Source organism: Vanacampus margaritifer, chromosome 2 (assembly GCF_051991255.1).
Source record: "Vanacampus margaritifer isolate UIUO_Vmar chromosome 2, RoL_Vmar_1.0, whole genome shotgun sequence".
NCBI lineage: Eukaryota > Metazoa > Chordata > Actinopteri > Syngnathiformes > Syngnathidae > Vanacampus > Vanacampus margaritifer.
The window spans coordinates 47,375,604-47,394,395 of NC_135433.1; the positions used below are offsets into that span (position 1 = coordinate 47,375,604).

Sequence of the window (18,792 nt, forward strand, 5' to 3'; positions counted from 1 at the left end):
TCCCTGTGATTGAGGATGATAAACAGAGCCAAATGTGTGTTTCAACCCCAATGCCTTTTCAACTTCTTGTAAATGCTTATTTTTAACTCTTTCACTGCCAGACGTTTTCCGAAACGGGTTGTCCCCACTGCCAGCCGATTTAAGCATTTTGAGTGATCTTTCAAGGTCCACAGAAAATGTTGTGTTTGGACTATGGAAACACACATACTACCAAATGAAAGATTGGACTCTCATCTTTCATCAGAAAAAAAAAGTTTGTTTCTAGCTTATTCCGTTCTTCAGTAATCAACAATAGAAAATGGTAACTTTCACCGAAATTCTCTGTTTTGAAACAAAAAGTGGAGAAAAACGGCTTTTTGTGAAACGATGTTATTTCATGCACTTCAGTGAATTGTACACTTCTTTTTGTCCATGAATGATGCCACAAACACCTAAATAGTGCTTTACTTCTATAAAACAGTACCACCAACAATGAAAAAGTCTTTTTTTATAACAAAAAAAACAGTTTATTTACATAGAAAACAGTAACAATTTGACAAACTATTTACAAAGGTGTACAACAGTACATGTGTGATTATTTACAATTGTGTGGATGTTTGAACTACATAAATTTTACTTTTGTGTGGTAAACAGTGTAACACTCGCTTGCGTGCAAGGGGACACTGCAAGATTTGCACCACAGCCTTGTCTCACTGCGAATGCCCCTTTGCATGCAGACCCGACACCTTCTTGCTGGCTTTTTTTTCCGGGAAGTAGCAGGCATGTGTTCCAGCGTGTGTTTGGCCATGTTACCATCAAGTCGGCTTTCAGGATCAAAATACGGTGACCTAGTATTTTGTCTGGCTTCCTCATGCTCTTCCATCCCAACTTCCTCCTGGTCTTGTGGCAACAGCCACCCTCTCACCACCTGCTGGATGAACTCCAAAAAAGGTTGACTTGTCCCATTTTTTTTTTTGTACAATATGTAAGCATTGAACATGCATATTTGGAAAAGATAGGCAACAAACTTTTTGTGCCACTTCAACGTTTTCCGTGTGAATGGGTGGTACGAGATGTTTTGATCCATCTTGTCCACTCCATTCATCTTGGAATTGTAGTCCACAACACAAATTGGTTTTTCGAAAGGCACTTTTTTTTTTGTGCCTTCCGCCACACCTCCACTGTCCGCATTTCATCTTTGTGAAACGTTGTCACCATCCTCAACAAACGTTTGTCCTGCCATGCCACAATTAAAACATTTGTGTTGTGCCTTACCAGTTTCCCCCCCACCCCAAGGCCAGTGTTGGTTAGGCACGTTATCTCACTGGGTTCACCCCTGTTCTTCCTCAGCGTTCCACAAACATTGGTGCGCGCTGCCAGGAGACGTTCACACAAAGCAATAGAGTTATAAAAATTGTCCATGAATAGTGTGTACCCATTTCCTGGCAGACGATCCAGTAAGTTGAACACTGTATCGGGGAGAGAACAACTAATGCCAACATAGGGTTGCATATTGAAACAATAGCCGGTTTGGGAGTCACACAAAATGTATGATTTGATCCCATATATGACCGGCTTTTGGGGGTTGTACACTTTGAACGAAAGACGTCCCTGGAAACTCATCATTCCCTCATCAATACAAATATTCCTGCCCGGTTGAAACAGTTCCTTGAACTTGTTTACAACGTGATTGAACACAGGACGAATTTTAAATAGTTTGTCGTCTGAACTGTGTGCCGTCTCGTTGTCGTTGAAGTGCAGGAAACTCCAGATATGCTGGAAGCGGTTTTGAGGCATTGCGCGACTGAAGAATGGTGTCGTCTCTATTTCGTCCTGAGTCCAATACATTTCGATACTGGGCTTGTTTATATACCCAGTAAGGAATTGGAGTGCAAAAAACGTTTTGAGCTCAGACACAGACACTGGCTTCCAAGCACGACTCCTGCAGTGTGGCAGACTTTCAGCCCGTTTTTGCATTGACTGACGTGCAAATAAGTTTGTCTGATCAGCAATGTGCTGCAGAAGTTCGTCTGTGATGAAGAGCTGCAGGAAGTCAACTGGCCGGGTTGAATTCAGCTCTGCTGCGGCACCTCTTGGTCCTGGCTCCACAGTGAAGGGGAAGGAGTTTGGCTGCCAGCCTGCTTCATGCCAGCCAGATTTTTGGGGATCTGCAAATATACATTTCAATATCATATAATATTCATTTTAGATCAGTGTGATGCAATATATATATATAAATATATATATTTACGTTTTTTCTTGGATCCACTGGTTGATGGACCTTTATTCTGCTCACTCCGAGGAGCGTCACTCTGAGCTGCAGCTGAAAGAAATATATACAATTACAATAATATCGAAAGAGCGTTTTCTTTTGTTGTTGCGGTGTATTGAAAACACTTTTTTTATACCTCTCTTTGTCGTCTTTGCAGTGGGACGTCGCTGTGAGCACGATCCACGATCTATGAATGCACATTCACGTTACACGAGGTGCTAGCAGCGTGCTAGAAAAGTATCTCATAGCAAGTTTGTGCTTACCTTCGACGTCTTCTGCGGATGAAATACTGTCCGAATCACTTTCTCCGTGGTCAGACTGTACCCACTCCTCCGAAGAATATCCATCGGACTCAGGATACTCTTCGTCGTCGTCCGATTGAAGGTCCTCGTGCGGAGAAGTGCTCGGTCGTGCACCACGTTTTCCGGTGCTAGCACCGCTAGCCTCCGAGGCCTTAACACGCGGTCGAAGCTGCCGCCGCGTCAACGCTGCAACTTCGGCATCAACCTCATTGTCGCCATCATCATCACCTTCGTCGGATTGAACGTCCTCGCGTGCAGAAGTGCTCGGTCGTGCACGACGTTTTGCGGCGCTAGCACCGCTAGCCTCTGAGGCCTGAGGACGTGAACGAAGCTGCCGCCGCGTCAACGCTGCAGCTTCGGCGTCAACCTCCTTATCACCATCATCATCGCGGTCATCATAATGGTGCACTTTAGCACTGGTTGATGCTTCTCCTTTTCCAAAAAATCGATCAAGCGTGGTCTGCTTCTTACCGTCGGTCGCCATTTTTCGTCTCTCCTCAACTCTCGTCTACTCCTCGACGCTCTAGCCCCGCCTGGCCTTTTATACTACTGACGCCCACCCGATCTTGTCAAAAGAGAGTCATCGCTGCCCTCTAGGGGCCAAAAATAGTCCTTAGGCACAACAGACAGACTTGAAACTTTGACCAGACATGCGGGAGGGTTTCCTCTACCCGTTTCAAAAAAATAAATAAAAATCATTGGATGACGTCTTTTGACGTCATTGGCAGTGAAGCGTAGGTTTTTACTTGACGTCTTTAAACGTCAGTGGCAGTGAAAGAGTTAAAATGACTGCCATTGTCCGACCGAATTTTCCTGGGGAACCCATGTGATGGTATGTAATGATTAATTAAATGTTTCACCACAACTTCTGCTGTTTCAGACTTACAGTGATATGGTTCCGGCCATCCGGAAAAGGAATCCACAATTACCAGTAAATACCGGTAACCTTCAATTGGCTTTAACATATCAGTAAAATCCATTGAAATTACTTGACCCGGAGCTGTGACTTCGGGATCGTGAGTGCCCGGAGGGGATTTGGTTGTGGGCAAACAATTGAATTTATTACAAACACTGCAGTCCTGCAGCTCACTTTTCACGATCTGTTTCATGTAGGGATGAGACCAATTTTGTAGCCTCCTCAAAGTTTCGTCTATACCAACATGGCATATTCCGTGGGCCTCAGAAATTAGGATTTTTAAGTGTTTCTGTGGTGGGATATATTTACCTTCTCTCAGCCAGATACCTGCATCATTTTGTTTCGCTCCTTTTGCAAGCCAAACACTCTTCTCTTCCGGGCTGGCGGTCAGCTGCCACTGTTTAATTGTTTCTGGAGTTATTTCTTGTCTGCCTCCTAATTCACCTTCGCTCACCACAAGTTGAAGTTCTGGGCTGTATCCGTCCACGTATTTCGCAGCTTTGTCTGCGAAATCATTCCCTACTGAGACAAAATCATCATTTTTTGAATGCCCTTTACATTTAATCACCGCTACTTTTTTTGGTAATAATAATGCATCCATTAAATCAAAAATGTCTCGTTGGTGTTTAATGGGAGTCCCAGAAGCAGTCATAAAGTCATTTCTCAGCCATTCTGGGATGGCAGTATGCAAAACAACATGAGCATAAGCTGAGTCTGTATAAATGTTCACAATCTTATCTTTTGCTAGTGTTAATGCTGAAGTCATGGCGATGATTTCTGCCCGTTGAGCCGATTGTGTCCCTGTCAGTCTCTTTGCCATTTTCAGTTTAAAAGTTGAACCTGTCATCTGCGTTACTGCAATCCCTGACTGAAGTCCGTTCTCTCCCTTAAAGCAACAGCCGTCCGTAAATAACGTCAAGTCTGGGTTGTCAAGTGGGATGTCGTAAAAGTCATCCCTCAGTGAGTTGTCTTGTAGAGTTCGCTGAGTGCAGCAGTGCAGTTGACCCTCGAGAAGACCATCCGCCATATTTCTTCCTTCGTGTATAAACAGAATGTGAGGCTGTGTCAAAACGGACTCAATCTTTCTCTGCCTTCCTCCTGTCATCGTGAACGCTTGGCTAGTCACTTATTGTATTGTGCTATGTGACGTTCTTACCGTTAATTGATGGTGTAACACGATATGAGATGTTTTCTGAATCAATCGTGCTAATGCGGAAGAAAATGCCGCACATAAATGATGACGCTGCTCATATTTTTCAAGAGGTGTTGATGCGTACAGACAGACTTGTCTGTTGCCATCCACCGTTTTTTGGAAAAGTACAGCCGATACACTTGATGACTTTTCAGAAACGTCCAAATAAAACATCTTAGTGTAATCAGGAATGACCAGAGCCGCTGATGATGACAGAAATTGCTTTAGCAGGACAAAAGAAGTCTCAGCATTTTGGGTCCAATCAAGTACATGTGACAGGTTTCTCATACCTTTCTCATTCACCAACTGTCTGAGGGAATGAGTCAGTTCTGCGTAATCAGGAACATGATGGCGAGAGTAATTGCACAAACCCAAAAAGGATAGCATTTGCTTTACATTTGTCGGTTTGGGATGGTGCAAGATGTCATCTTTGTGTGATGGAGAGATACCTGTTCTATGTTTTGATATGAGACGTCCCAAAAATGCAACCTGCGGTCGGGCAATTTGAAGTTTGTCCTTGGAACATTTCAAACCGACTTTAGCCAGGTGGCTCAGTAAGAGCTGTGTAGCTTGAAGGCAGGACTCCTCGGACGGCGCAGCCAGGAGCAGATTGTCTACATACTGCAGCAGGAGAACATCATTAGGGAGTTGTAAAGGTGACAACAACTGTTTTAGGGAAGCATTGAAAACTCCAAGAGACAACACAAATCCCTGAGGCAGACGGGTATATGAATAACACTCGTTATTCCACGTAAACCCAAAATACTTTTGCATAGACGCGTCAAGAGGGATGCAGAAAAATGCATTCGCCAGATCAATGCAGGTAAAATGGGTGTGCAGAGGACTGATTTGTGACAGCGCAGAATGAGGATTTGGCACCGGCAAGGCAGGTGTCAAAACTTTAGAATTGATAGCCCTTAAATCGTGCACCATGCGAAATTTTCCGGTATTCTTTTTTTCTACTGGGAGAATAGGAGTATTGTAGTTAGACCTATCAATTTTGCAAAGAACTCCCGCTTTTAGCAATCCAGCAATTGTTTCTGAGATGCCAGCTCTTCCGACAGGTTTCATTTGGTACTGCGACACCCAAACGGAGTCGGGTGCTACTTCAAAGGTTACCGGAGCAATGTCACATAAGCCCACATCTGTCGAGTCTGTAGACCAGAATGCATCAGGCAAGGTTTTTAACATTTCAACAGCAAAATCGCTATCGGATGACTCTCTTCCGTGATGCCGATCTAAGAGCTGATGCTCTAAAACAGACATTGGAGCAAACATGTCAGATTTAATCCAATAGGCGTCAAGTGATTTTGAATACAGCAAATCCGAGTGTATTGAACATTGCCAATCAGTTGCCTTTGTGCACGCGAGGACAAATGGACCCAGATCTTTCGCTGTGTGCTGGGATGACACCCTCAATGATATATGAGGATGGCATGTCGGCACAGATTTGTCAGGTGGTTCTGTCATTACATACCATTGAGCTTGTTCCTCAGTCAGATTCACCGAAAATGCAACACCAGGCCTTCCTGCGAACAGATCACCTACCCGCAATTCCCATGTGTCACCCACAACTTTCTGGAAGGCTTCACTGTACATGTCATCCCCTGTCCTGTCATAATATAGAGTACAATGCATACAATCTGATACGACATCATATGTTCGGAGGTTACCAACCCAACGGGACCATTTTGACCAAAAATTCTCAGCATCCATCCACCCGGAGGAATCAGTGTCAATTTTTGCCCAGTAGATGTCAGCCGAGATGCAGGACATGGCGTGTTGAGGTATCACGGGCAACTGGGAGGAGACTTCAGAGGTAGTGGCTCCGCTGCAGTAGAGGGTATTTCCATCTGGGAATTTTAGCGAGAGTCCTTTCGATCCACACTGGATCAGTGGCGCAGTTTTTATGAGCAGGTCCCGTCCCATTAGATTCACCGGACAGTTTGGTGCATAGACGAACTCATGTAGGAAAGTTTGTGTATAGCATTGAGTTTGTATAGGGCTCGTCAAATTCAGGACAGTTTTTTTTCCCTTGAATCCAACCAGCGAAATGTCATTTTCTGTGAGCTTGCATTCTGGCGGCAATGTCATTATGGTAGAATGTCGTGCTCCTGTGTCCACCATAAATGATAGAGTTGTGCCCCCTATCTTAATATCCAGCATCGGTTCTGAGAGAGCAGATTCAGAGCTCAGTCATTGCGGATATTGCCCCCCAGTTGGCGGAAGGAACTCCTGGTTGGGAATGGAGGGATATTGTTGTCGTGGCGCTGACCAGCCACGTATAGCGCCACGCCCCCTCTGGTGAAAGAAGCCACGGCCTCTCTGCCTTTCATTCTGCCGTCCTCTTTGACGCCGACCTCTGCTTCTGACAACTGATTCCTCCTGGCAAGTGTCTGCCCAGTGGCCTGTTCTTCCACAAATATAGCAACGATGCCGATCATATGATGCCCCATTCAATCAAATCTGATCCAACAGTATTAGGGGATGACATATCCACAGAAGCCGAACTCACAAAGTCCTCCTCTTGTTTTCTCAAAGTTTGTAATTGTAGCATTGTCAATTGTGATTCAGTATTCTTAAGTTTTTCATTTTTTGATACGATATCTTTTGCATACCTTCTCAAATGATGTTTAAGATGACTTAACCACCTTACATGTTTGGCGCCTGGCAAGTCCGGATTGGTTTCCATAGCTTGCACAATTGGTTTTGGAGCTCCTTTTAGAATTGCAGACCGAAAAATTTGTGAATACAATACAGAATCGGTTGGCAAGTGTCCAGTCTTTAAGGAGAATTCGACAAGTGCCCGATCAATGAATGTAGCAGCGTCCTCATAAATTTTCTGAGTGAAAAATAAATCCGAAATGACAATTTCTGGAATCGGAAATAATTCACCTAATACTTCAAAAAGTGATAAATAATTCTCACGTGCTAGCGCTTCACCATTGAGTAGAGAAGGCATCCCAGAATTAGACATTAAGGTCTCAAGTTGAGACAAGGGACACGCCTGTGTTAACTCTTTTACTGCCAAAGACGTTAAATGACGTTCTGCAAAAACCTACGGAGGAGCGCCAAAGACGTTAAAAGACGTCCTCCCATTTTTTTTTTTTTTTTTTTTGAAACGGGTGCTGGGAAGGCTTGCGGAGCTCTCCTGAAAGTTTTAAGCAGGTTTTTTGAGCCTAATGACTATTTTTGGCCCCTAGAGGGCAGCGATGACTCTCTTTTGACAAGATCGGGTGGGCGTCAGTAGAGGCGGAGCTAGAGCGTTGAGCAGGAGATCAGAATGGAAAACAAAGGAAAAATGGCGGCCGGTCGCGAGGAGCTAACGCCAGAGCCGTTTTTTTCAAAGACCAAAAGCATCGCTAAAAAAGCACATTGTTGATGACGATGATCATTATCGATAATGAAGATGATGGTGACTCCGTGGTTGGAAAGCATTGACGCGGCAGTAGAAGACGTTAGATGGAGCTAGATGGAGGAGGGAACGGGCAATGGCGAGCGTTTGCAAGCAGCTCTACACTTACAAGACGAAAGGCATCGACCAACGCTAAAATAGTACATTGATGACGACGGTGATCATCCTCGATGATGATGAAGGTGAATCCGAGCTTGACGGCGAAATTGGAACCGCTGACGCGGCGGCTATGACGGTGTCGTAACGCGGAACGCAACCGAGCACGCACAGGCGGACGTTCGATCGGACGACGGAGAGTGCCCCGAGTCCAATGCATATTCATCGGAGGAAGTGTGTACAGTCTGCTACTTGCTTTTTATTCCCCGGAAAAAAAGGCCGTCAAGAAAGTGTAACGTTTGCACGCAAAACGGACCAATGTGAAAGTGAAAGTAAACTGTTGTGCGCGTCCCGGCGTCTCCTTGCACGCAGGAGAGCGTTACAAAAGGAAAAACTGTATTTGAAACATCCACATAATTGTAAGTAGTACCACAGTTGCACACATTTGTAAATAGTTTGCGAAATTGTTTTGTCAAATTGTTACACTGTTGAATGGAAATAAACGTATTTTGCAATCAAAAAACACTTTTTCATTGTTGGTGAAAGCGTTTTACAGAAGTAAAGCACTATTTAGGTGTTTGTGGCATCATTCATGGACAAAAAGAAGTGTACAATTCACTAGAGTGCATGAAATAACATCGTTTCACAAAAAGCTCTTTTTCTCCGTTTTTTGTTTCAAAAGAGAGAATTTCGGTGAAAGTAACCATTTTCTATTGTTGATTACTGAAGAACGGAATAAGGTAGAAACAAACTTTTTTTTTCTGATGAAAGCTGAGAGTCCAATCTTCATTCGTATTCATTTGGTAGTATGTGTGTTTCCATAGTCCAAACACAACATTTTCTGTGGACCTTGAAAGATCACTCAAAATGCTTAAATCGGCTGGCACTGGCGACAACCCGTTTTTGAAAACGTCTGGCAGTCAAAGAGTTAACAATGCACGCACATCCCCCGCTGTCAAAATCTGACCTATCACCTCTCTCTGCAAAGACCTCAGCCAATTCTGCCCCCCCGCCTGCAATGGCGGCAGTCTTTGTAGTAACACGCTCAGATCTGTAGGCAGAAATGGCTTATATATCGTAGCAGAAGTTCCAGTGGCCGGATCAACTTTCGTCAACATGGGTGCCTGCAAACTTGACTTAGAGCGAGTCACTATTTCATTAGAAGCACTGTCTAAAAGTCCATCTGGCACGCTGGGATCACATGACCCAGAAACATTCTCCACCGCACATGTTAGCTTTGCTAATTTTCTATGTATATCTTCAATTTGACAGCTAACAGATGCTTCTCCGGTCATCTCATGTTCTCGCTGTCGGATCAATTCCTCACGTTCGGCCCTCAATGCACAATCTTGTTCAATCAATTCATCTCTAGCGGCCTTTTCGAAACGCATCAGATTAGTACGCCATCTCGAACGAAAAGACTGTGGAATCTCCGCATGCCGAGCCAATTCCAATCCGAAATCTTTTGCCTTATTTAATCTGTCTTCCGGGTCATTTCTCATGTCTAACAATTTATCCAAATTCCATTCCAACCGCTTAATAGAAGCACTTACGCCCGCAGATAATGCACTAGCCGCCTTCTCAACGGAGTCGCCAGTTAGCGCCTCATCACGATTCCCCGACTCCCATTTCACATCGATATTACCACCATTTACTGTCAATATAGGAGCTTGCAAATCCTGTAGCATCTGAATAGCCGTACTATACGGTGATTCAGTAAACGGGTTCTTAGGACCAAATACATCACTCGCACTGGCTTCCGCATACGCTGGAGGAGTCATTAACCTAGCATTAGCCATGCGGTCATCAAACACGTTGCCGTTAGCCGAGCCGTGGCTAGCGGACTCGCTCAACACAGCTTTTCGAGCAACTTTCACAGAGCTGCCCAAAGCAAGCATTCTAGCGTTGACCAACATTTGGTCCACGACCTTACATTGTCGTCTAACTTTCCTTCCATTCAAAGAAAATATAGATGTGTTTTTCACGGAGTTAGTCAGCCACCGGCGTTGTTTTATACACGCAAGCTCCACGGATTTCATTAATGCAATCAAACATACTTTAGACTCCAGACATGGAAACCAACCATCATCACAATTAGTACGCATCCATTCATATAAAAGATTTTTCGACTTACTTCTCTGGCGTGGTGGGAGCGCTTCAATCATCACAAGCGTTGCAGCCTTTATCTGTTTGCTCAGCGAAGTGTTCAGAATATGGACCGGAAGTTTATGCAAATCAAACCAGCCGGAGTCTTGATCAAAAATGTCGTCCATTATATGTAGTAATTAGTCGTTTTTTAATATTTATAAAGTCAGTGACGTCTCACTTATGATACTACGATATAACAGATCAAAACTATTCTCATTAATCCCCCCCAAAAAAATATTATTATTATTATTATTTTATTTATTTATTTATTTTCAGACAAATACAAACAAGACGAAAATAAAACAGATATTAAATACCTTCTGCGCGACTTTAATAAATATATCCAGGATCTTCACGGGCGGCTTATTTCACACAGCACTTGAACCGTAGAAACGGCAGGCTTTATATCACTCCACACACCGTAGCGATATACGGGCGTTTAAGTCAGCAATCACTACGCGTGATCAACGCGAGCTGCTTATTTCACAACACACATCAGCATACACTTAGTGCGATCACCACTAGCTGCTTATAACACTACAACAACAGAAACAGCCTATTCCTCCGTGGTACTCAATGTCTTATGCTGTTTCAAATGGCAGAGCGCTCCGACTTGACGTCACTTTCGTAAACACGGGGCATCTTTATGTGCGACTTAATAAAAACGTATCCAGGATTTTCGCGGCTTCTTCACAGCTCTCACTCCGATGTGAATGATATCACACGAGCGGCTTGATTTAACACAACACACACACCGAGGAATTATGTCCCTCGGTTTAGCAATTCCACACAGCACACACCTTGTGTGAATGATACCACATGGGCGGCTAATCCACTCTGCACGCCCCGTAGAATTATACGGACGGCTTATTCATACGAAAAAATGAAAAAGACAGCCTATTCCACCGCGGAAAAAACTCCCATGCATGGTTCAATGTTAGTAATTTTCAAAATCGAGGACTTTCGCGTCCCTCCGTAACAAATACTACTTTAACCCCCCTAACTTGTTCACAGATCCCAAATACAACCTAGCACAGATGAAATGCAACTGTATTGATCCTAAACAACCAGAATTTCTCTACGTGGATAAAATGTCCACTCACCTTGTTAATATTTTTGCGCTTTAGAAATCCGGTGTGCAGAAGCAATCACAGCTGTTTTAAAAACGTCTCAATACGTCCACGTCGGGGCGTCACCATTTTGAAGGAATATTTTGATTACTATATTAAGTGTAATCTTTGCGTGTCCAAATAATTGTATTCAGGATCTGATGAAGTTTTCTTGGCAAAATTTATTTAGAAGCTTCTAAAGACACCATTACGACACCCACATCTGAATGCGATGTGGACCCCCCAAGTGTGTAACAGTCTACAGAACATCCACTCATTTATAACCAAAGGATAAAAGGATCCTCCTCCCGGCTCTTGATTGAACAAAGGACAGACATGTCATCTCCTAGATTGAACAAAGGTGTAAGGTTGATGGTAAACAGACATCTTTATACAGTTCCCCTTCTTGATTGGGGGAGCAGAAGTAATCAAAATCTGACCACTGTATTCTTTTAAACACTCATGATTATATCACATCTATATGTCTATAAGTAAATTCAAAAACAGTAAAACCACAAATTGAAAATGTTAAATGTCTTCACTAGATTCACATTTTTAATCGCCTGACAGCACTAATATATAGATATATATTTACACATATATCTCTATATATTTTGATACTGTAAATGTATAGGATCGTATGCCAAGAAACGTTTCTTGGGAGGAGTAATATGGCGGCCTCGCGGCTTCAAAAGTCAGATCAGTGGTTCGTCTTCGTCGCTGATTCTTCTTCTACACTTTCCGTTAACTCCCTGTGGCTGCGCTACAGCGCCACTCCAGACTTGGCATACACATTACAACCGTTAAACGTCTTCAGCGTCTTCTTTTGGACACACGCATGTCTTGAAACTTTTCTGTCTGTACAAGATTCTTTTGAGGAACGACGCCGGCTTTGCTTCCGTGTGAACAGTGCTGAGGGTCAGGTGGAAATAACAACCTAATGAGAAACACAGGATCATGACAGTTTTCGAAACCTGATTAAGTAACCAGTCCAGACATTTGAGGATATTTTTCAATGTCAAACAAAGAGCTTTATTCATTTAAAATCACACACAAATCTATTTTTGTAAGTTAGATGGGGCCACTTTGTTAGATGTAACCACTAAGTGCATTCAAGTGCCAATCATTACCCTGTGAAAGAACCCTGTAATTTGTATGATTGCAGGGCGACTGTCATTCATGCTTTTATGTATCAAGAAATGTTGTTGGAATGAAAGGTGGAATGTAATCCATTCAATGACGTTGGTCGTCTTAAGAATCTAATTTTGGATTTAGTTTGAAAAAGAGGTGCATGGGGGCCAAGCAATCAGCTCTTGTGCTTCACAGTTTGGGTGGCTTCATGTTTTGAATCCTAGCTCGTCCTGCTTGGGAGTGTGCACGTGGTCCCGTGCTTGTTTTGGCTTTCTCCCAATATTAAAATTTCCTCCCACATTCCAAAAGCATGCGCATTTATTGACAGAAAATGAAAAATGGTCAAAATATGTATTTAAAAAAAAAAAGCAGTACTGGGAGTCCTTTAATTACGACGTATGCGACCTACGATATTTCGACTTTACGATTCCCGTGCCTCGTCCGTAGCACCTTCTTGTTCGTTAACATTTCCCACTTTAATCACAGAGTTGTGTTATTGTTATTTCCAGCAATGGGAGTCCATCGAGCAGGTCAATCGCGTCACATTTCTGTGTTTAAGTTCCCAAGCTCTGTTTTGCTGTCCATCAGCAGTAAATGTCTGTGCGGAAACACAAAATATTGGTTCCAGCAACTTCCGGGTGCCACAAATATGTTTATTAAAATGACTGTATTTTGTAAGTATTTTGACGTAAATTCAGACTTTAGTGGTGAAATCCGATGTCGCCAGCGTAGGAACGGAACTCGTTCGTAATTCGAGGACTCCCCGTGTCATTTTTTTGTTTTTTTTATATATGTTTACAGGGATAATTTGATGACTTCATTAATTTTCATGTACATTTAATACCTTTAAAAGAAACACATTTTGCCACTTCCTTTCGGCTAAAAATGACATCACCTGTGCTCAGGGCTCTGGTAACAACCAATCATGGCTATTCGTGAATGTCACATGACCAAACCCAGAAAACAGGTGAGCCCTGATTGTTCTTTTAGTAATGTAAGTAAATAAAATGGTTATTTATTTACTTAACTTTTTAATTTCATGAAGCACATTGAGTTACGTTGTGTATGAAATGTGCGATATTAATGAATAAAAACGCATTGCCATACCCGAAACATAACTCTTAACTCACTTCAACATAGTTCTTTGGCACCAAAGGCCACAAGATGGCGGAAAAGCATTAGTATTACTTTGGCCTGAGTACAAAAGACAGCAGATAATGTGAATTCCAACACGTGAATATGCATGTGGCCTGCGACCAAAATGACTTGAACATTCCTGACATTAGATACTAGAGATAGACCGAGATGTTTTTTTCAGGGCCGATGCGATACCCATTATTAGTAGTCAAGGAGGCCAATAACCGATATTTGAAGCCAATAATAATTTTCGTGGCGGGGGGGGGGGGGGGGGTTTGTTTGATATTCGTGTCAAAATTTTTAAAAATACAAATGCCAATCTTGACTTTGTGTTAATGTCTTTACGCATTAATGCTTAATTAAACAATTTTTCAGACTTTTCAAAATGTAGAATTTTTTTATAGTTTTCTTTTTTTTTTCTTTGACAATATACTTTGTTTTAAATTTCTAGAAAAAAAAATGTTCAGGGAGCTCCCAAGGGTATCAATACGTCTTAAAAAGTTAAATTGAAACTGAAAGAGGTAGCTCTGTTTTTGCCAAACAAAAACACTGAAATCTTAAACTTTCACATTTCTTCATTTTAATATCAAACAAAAACAAAAGGTTCAGAAGGTTCCCAGGGTCAGCAGCATCACTTATAAAGTTAAGTGAAATTTTAAAATAAATCGTTCCCTGAGATTAAAATGGTTTTAGCTTGACCTTTTATCGGCCTAATATCCCTATTAAATATTCACAAGTTGATTAATATCAGACATTAGTTAGACTTCTGGATTGTTATTGTACATTTATTAGGGGAATCAAGTAATCCAAACACACAAATGTTTACGGTTACTGGGAATAATAATAATAATAATAATAATAATAATAATAATAATAATAATAATAATAATAATGAGCTACGTTCTGTCTCTCCAAGTCTAAAAACAAAGACATAATTTGAGCACATGTTCTGGTGAATTTCCATCCCATTTTTAGGGAATATTGAAACCTTTCCGTAAGTAATGTCGCTGAGATGTATTAGCCTTATAGGACCCGGTCTATTTCCATCATGTATCTTTCTGATTGGTGGCACATCGCGGGGTCTTTCAATTTACCTCGCTGTAAATCAGCAATTACTTCATGTGGACCAGTCACGACAAACTGTCGTGCGTCACAGTTTCCCTGCTTCTGATGTGCACATTCTTCAACAAACGGCTTGTATTAAACAATTAACCTGTCTGCAATGCTTGTGTCACCACTTAATTTCAAGTGTGTAGCTTCTTCACATACAGTACAACGCATGTTAAAGCCCAATGCTACTTAAGTCAGAAGCACATACTTTATGCAATTAAGTTGGGATTTCTCTAATGAATCGCAGCGTGGGGGTGTAGCTCAGGGATAACTTGTTTTGGTCATGTAATATAATAAAAGGCAGCAGTTAAGGAATCGGCTTCATGTGGCTTAGAATGAATCACTGCCTGGAAGGTGGCCTGTGGAGTGGCTTATGTTGACTTGTGTTTGGTTGGTCAGGATGTTGTGGTAAACAAAACAAAAAAACATATGAATATTAATGTCTCTTTGCACTTTGGCAACTCTATTGCCACTGGCACATTGAAATCCCAGATGTTTGGAGCAACCTCATTTAGGTGAAAAATATCTTCTCCAAGTGATTCCAATGATACAGAGTCTACCCCTCGAGGAGAACTTTGGCGGCTTCATTTCAAGTTTATTTAATTTGCAAAATGGGTTTTATATATAATAATAATAATAATAATAATAATAATAATAATAATAATAATAATAATAATAATAATAATAATAATAATAATAATGCATCAGGTTTATATAGCGCTTTTCTAGACACTCAAAGATTTACATTGTCAACCTTCTGGTTACTGGACGACCGTCTCTACCCCTGAGACATTTTATAAGTTGAATTCATTTTCACTAGTGATGCACTGAATAGTCGGCCACTGAAATTTTTCAGCCGAAAATGGCAAAAATGTGCATTTTCGGCATTTCTGCTCTAAATAGCCTACAAATGCGTCATCCGCACCGCACGCATCCGTGCCCGCTGGTGCAAAGTACTGTACATTGACTTGAAAGTGCAATTGCATCGCCAGAAAATGCTCAGTTGCTTACCCCGCGTTTGGTTTTTAATGTAGCATTCGCCAACATGTCTCTGATGTCTGTGCTGTGGCGCATTTCAATTTATATTGTGCTTTGTTAAAATGCCCGTGCTAAATAGGCCTAAATATTTTATTTAATTATAATAAATGCAATGATAATAAAAAATTGGCATTATTTTTTCAGCATTTCGGTTTTCGGCCAAGCATTTCTCATTTTCGGTTTTCGGTTTCGGACAAAAAAAATCATTTTGGTGCGTCCCTAATTTTCACATTCTACTTTTGAAGTGAAATACATTCTTTTTTTTTACACAAGTAACTATACTTCTACTTACTCATTTAAAGCAACAATAAGGAACTTTCAGTTTATGTTGATTATGGCGACGCCATATGGACACAAGCGGTATACTTATGTCGGATGGAAGACCACCTTTCCTATGAGCGCATTGCGTCGTTTTTCAGCTCACTCCAGCGAGTGAAATCCGGGCCAATGTTGATCCTTGACTGTCCTTTCATCCAATGTAGCTTTTGACGTATGCCATAAAGCAGTCAGCACATTTGTAGTTTTTTGTGTGGCAGTGTTCCTACCATCCTCCTCAAAGTTGCTTCGTGCCAGCAAAAATGCCTCTGGCCATGGCAAAGATACCATACAACTAGTTTTAAGTTGATGTTTCAGCAGAAGAGTTAGGAAGGTTGAAAAGTTCCTTAGTGCTACTTTAACTTATCAAAATGAACCTGATGTAATTGGAAGATTGATTTAATGTTGTTTTTTTTAATGGATAATTTATTTTAGCATGTAAGCATTTCTCAAATTTTGCCAACAGATATTCTCGACTGGTACGGTTTTCAGCTCTTTTAGAATTTTAATTAATTAAGCATTCCAAAATAATAAAACTTCAAACCAAATAACAGTTCGTGTTGTAATTTGCAAAATTAGCAAATGTTGATTTTCTTGTCAAGGTTTCCTAAACATTCTCCAAACATTCTCTAAACATTTTTTAATAGTTATTCTTGCGACAAAAAATGTACATTCTAGACGAACATCCAGCGAACGTTTGGCAAAATGTTTGTGAACCTTGAACGAACCCATACGGGAGCGCGCATTCGCTACCTTTGCCAACACTCACAAACACCCTCAGTGACAATCGTGGCTTTATGAAAAAGGCATGCCACCATTGAATAGCAGCTATGGCTAGCATGGGCATGTTGACAGTGCTAATGCTAGCTTAATATTGCTATCTCTGTTATTTTATTGAACCTAGCTGTGCTATTTATCACAAATATGCACTTTGACAATCGCACGCCTTTACAAAATGTTCACGTTTAAGAATAATTCTCATGCATGTGAGTTATTGAAGAGAGGCTACTTTCATACATTTCAACATTGCAAATTCTACCTTTACGTTGTTGGAATGACACACTTTGTCTTCCTCGTGTTCGTTTTCTTTCGGGTAGAGAGATACAGACTGGAGATTGGTGAACAGGTCCTTCGAAGGATTTATTTTACAGAATCTTCTGGACACAGCAAGTTTACAGACAAATGGCTGCAGTTCCTCTCGCGCGTGTGTGTTTTTCAGCGGACTCATATCATTCTTATACTATCTTGAAAAAGTATTACAACGCCTCTTTTTCCCCCAAGCCCTTCATCCCCCCCCAGCCACCATATGCCCCCAGCCAAGACTAATTCATTCACATTGACAGATGGCCTCTTGATGTGGAAATATAGTAGGTCCCAGCCCCGACGTCACCCAGCATAAGATAAGACCTTCAAAGGAATCATATTAACACATTTGCTTTAACTCCAGACAAATGGCCCATTGGTGTCGGAATAGAGGAAGCTCCCCCAAACATCATTTAAAAACTCACCCAGCTCTACTGAGGAAATCAAAACAGTTATGACTAAATCTAAGCAGTTATAACTAAATCTGGGCAGAAGACTGTCAACAATGTACAGAGTAATTACTTTTGCCACCTCTGCTTATCATATGCAGCACAGTACTAAAAATGTATAGTGTTTGCATGTTTGCGTGACAAGCCACAAGCCTGACCATGTGTTAAAAGCCAACGCCTTGTGATGATGCACTCGTGGAGTCATAAGTCAGCCCGAGCAGCTTTGCGTGACAGCACGTCGGCTTAGCAAGAGCTACTTAGCGCCTACAGTGAAAAGCCCGCTGCCGGCTGAACATCCTCACTACGCGGGCCTCAGTACAACTTTATTGAGGCGGTGCTTAGTTGCTCAGGTGGCATGATAAGCGGCAACAGCTTGACTCCCAGATTCATTAGGCCGAGGATCAGAGCATTCCAGTTGGCCGATTGGATTTCTTTTTTTCCTTTCTTTCTTTTTTTTTTCCTGGAGAGCTCAGTATTGTTCATTTGGTAATTTTACCATCATTGCTCTCTTTTTTTTTTGTATGTGGGTGAGTATGTGTATGTGCGTGTGTGTGAGTGTGTGTGTATTCATTAGTTCACCTAAAACCTATTAAAAAATCCCATACCGTTCACCTAAACCGAACACTTCCAGCCAGAATCGTGAGGCCGTCAGGAGACCCGAGGAAGGACCAAAGAAAGGAAAGTGAAATCCAGCACCGACCAGACACCACCCACCAGGCCACCAATCAGAGTCCTTCACCAACCCCGATTGGATTTTCGATGCCACATATGACCCGGGCCATGGAGGCATGTGGCGCAAAATACCAGAAAAAAAGCATGTGTAACATATTCACCGAATGACAGGACAGCGGAAATATTTCAATGCTGAATACGCCCCCTCAAAATCGTTCTGTAGTGCCCCTGGTGTAGGCACCTGACACCAGTTTCACCAATCAACACAAAATTTGGTAGGTGTCTCATAACAGGATGCAGAAAAAAAGTCTCAAGGGCCACCGCTTGAAATGGAACAGGAAGACATCGGTTTTGGTTTTAAGCAGCAGTGACGTGCAGTGAGCTCGAGGTTTGGGTAGGCAGGCAGTCGCAAATTGAGACACATACAC

General features: G+C 41.9%; 1 long non-coding RNA gene across 1 annotated transcript; it reads right to left on the bottom strand.

The window, feature by feature from the left end:
* Positions 1–946: 946 nt before the first annotated feature.
* On the bottom strand, positions 947–2,676 carry LOC144042709 (uncharacterized). Its single transcript, XR_013290964.1, has 3 exons — positions 2,388–2,676; positions 2,231–2,302; positions 947–2,147 (listed from the first exon to the last, which is right to left on the bottom strand). It is a non-coding gene; the product is annotated as an uncharacterized LOC144042709 (long non-coding RNA).
* Positions 2,677–18,792: the final 16,116 nt, after the last annotated feature.